This window comes from Artemia franciscana, unplaced genomic scaffold (assembly GCF_032884065.1).
Source record: "Artemia franciscana unplaced genomic scaffold, ASM3288406v1 PGA_scaffold_1178, whole genome shotgun sequence".
NCBI lineage: Eukaryota > Metazoa > Arthropoda > Branchiopoda > Anostraca > Artemiidae > Artemia > Artemia franciscana.
The window spans coordinates 388,228-391,512 of NW_027062616.1; positions in this window are offsets into that span (position 1 = coordinate 388,228).

A 3,285-nucleotide genomic window follows, 5' to 3' on the forward strand; every position below is an offset into this window, starting at 1 on the left:
AAAACGAGCAGAAATTAACATAATTAAGGCTCACAACCCCTATGCCTTCTCAAGACAACAACATAATTTATACTTTACTGAAAACAATACAAATGAACGTGTACTGTCAGTATAGTAGACATATGCTCATATTTATTCTTTAAAATGTTAATAGTTATAAGATCAGATATTTCCCCAATGACCAGCCATGAGCCTTAACCATCTGAACCAGCAAACTATTCATAATATTTTGATTCGAGGAATACTCTCTACATGATAACCTATTGCAAGCAAGGAGAAGCCTCTGTTCCCGCATACTAGAACGATTAAATGGTTCGCATGTTTCTAAGTTTTTCCACATGAGAGTGCAAGCATCACAAGACAACGCTATTGATTTTTGCTCAATTAGATACACCTGTATATCAAAGGGCTATTAATTTTCTAAAGTGACATATAAAGGTTAAGTTACAGATCAGATTTTACATAGCAATGGCCTTAGATATTTCATTGATTAAATGATTACGTATTGAAGTCTTATCCTGGAATACGTAATCTAAAGAATGAAGGCTTTGTAAATACCCATTTTATTAATAAAAACATATTTACAACCATTATTAAAACATAGAAAAAGCAGTTAAAACACAACAAACAAACAAAAATGAAAAAAATCTTATAAAGGATAAATTATAAGCTAAAGGAATTATGAATTAAAGAAAGGTGGGAACCTGAGAAATCAATTTGAGAGGGCATGGTTGGTACTGGAGATAAATTTAAGCCTTATCAAGAGTTGTTTCTGAGTGGTCTTTATAAAAATGTCACATTTCTATTGATCTATTGGACGTACCTGCAAGAAAGAGACACATTTTTTTAAGTTCGGTTATTTCTGAGAGGTTTTAATGAAAATGCCACGTTTCTTTGAACCAATACTATGCGTATTTCACGCCACAGTCAAACTATGTGGCTAGCCCACCCTAGCAAGAAATTTTAGAGGGGGAGGGTTTTTATTAGCGGTAAAGTTTTATTTACACTTTAGTTCATGTTTTACAAAGCTTCTATAGGCGAAAATAAATAATTTTGCATTATTTTGGTAGAAGAAAGATCACGGATGCATGTGTGCTCTGGGACAGTCTTTTTGGATAAAATAAATGTCTTTGTAACGATTTGTTTTGTAGACTACCTGCACCTTTAGAAACGAATGCGCTACCCTTCGGCATTGATGTGCCATCTAACCTAACCTTACCTACCGTGTGTATGTTATGTCGGTTAGTTTAGGCTAGGTTAACCTAACCTACTAGCTTGTATGAAAAAGGTGTAGAAGTTTCACGAAGAGAAAAGTCAACATGTAACAAGTTCCATGAAGAGGAAATAGAAATATTACAAGATTCTCGAGGTATTACATATTATATACGAGGTATATACGAGGTATGAATATTACAAGATAAATTAAGTTTCTTGAAGAAATAATCCACATGCAACAAGTTTCACGAACAAAAATCAGTATGCATCATGTTTCACGAAGAAAAAGCCAACATGCAACAAGTTTGACGAAGAAAAATATCCTGATAAATTAAGTTTCACAAATTAAGTTTTTAAATAAATTAAGATGCAACAAGTTTCACGAAGAAACCGGTTTCACGAGGAGAAATATCATTGTACAAGTTACATGAAGGGAAAATCAACATACAACAAGTATAGCGAAGAAGAAATAAAAATATAGCAAGTCTCACGAGCAAAAATCAGCATGTATCATGTTTTACGAAGAAAACCCAACATAAAATAAGTTTCACAAAAAATTTAATGGTAAATTAAGTTTCACGAAATAATAAATAAATATACAATATGTTTCACGACGGAAAATATATTAAGATAAATTAAGTTTTATGAATAATAATCAGCACGCAGCAAGTTCCACGAATACTACCACTTTCATGAGTAGACAAATCAATGTATAAGTCTCATGAAGAGAAAACACAACGTGCAACAAATTTCATGGAGAAGAAATAAAAATATAACAAGTTTCTCGAAGACATAAATCAAAATACGTTAGTTTCCTGAAGAAATAATTACATGCAATACTTTTTAGCGAACAAAAACCAACATGTATCATATTTCACGAAGAAAAAAACAACGTGCAACAAGTTTCACGTAGGAAAATATCATGATAAATTAAGTTTCACGAAAGAATTAATGAACATGCATTATCTTTTACGAACAATAAATCAGCATGCAACAAGTTTCACGAACAAAAAAAGCAGCATACAACATGTTTCACGAAGGAAAATATCACGATAAAAAAAATGTTCATGAAAGAATCAATGTACAACAAGTTTAACAAAGAAAACTAAAAGTACAGCAAGTTTCAAGATAAAAAAAATAACATGCAACAGGTTTCAGGGAGAAATAATCAACATACAACATGTTTCATGAACAAAAGATCAACGTGCACCTACTTTCACGTACACAAAAAATATAACTAAGAACAATTTTCACAAAGGAAAAAAAAATCAATTTGCAACACATTTCACGAAGAAAAAATCAACATAAAACAAATTTCATAAAAATAAAATAAAAATAAAATAATTTTTACGAAGATGAAATTAACATAAAATAAGTTTCACGAAAAGACAATGATATGCCCTGGTTCTTGTTTGTAAATTCTGAGATAGTCAATTGATTCGAAAAATTATACACGTATTCAGCCTCCTGTTTTAGAGGTAGTAATGCTATACGGTGGGGCATTCGTTTCTAAGGGTGCAGGTAGTCCTACAAAGCAAACAGATAACATAGAAATTTATTTTAGCCAAAAAGACTGTCCCACAACAATGCAGTGTTTTCAGCCATTTCGTTGCGCAAAACAACGATTCTAGCATTAAAAATGCCAAAAAGCTACTGTGTGAAATTCTGAGATAGTTGATTGACCTAAAATTCTCGCAAAACTATGCGCATATTGAGCCTCGAGTTTCAAAGCCAGTAAAGCCATATGGTAGCGCATTCGTTTCTAAAGGTGCAGGTAGTCCTGAGAAATAATGGTTAACATAGACATTTATTGTATCCAATTGACTGTCCCATAGCAAAGCGATGTTTCGCCCATTTTTCGGTACAAATAAAAAATTGTTGCCATAAGAAGGTGAGAATGCTATTGTGAGAAAATCCTGAAATTCTGAGATAGTCAATTTAATTAGAATTTTTGAAAATACATACGCATACTGACCCTTAAGTTTCAGAGAGAGTAATGCCGTATAGTCGCGCATTAATTTTTAAAAGGTGTTAGTAGTCCTACAAAATAACGGTTAACATAGGCATTAA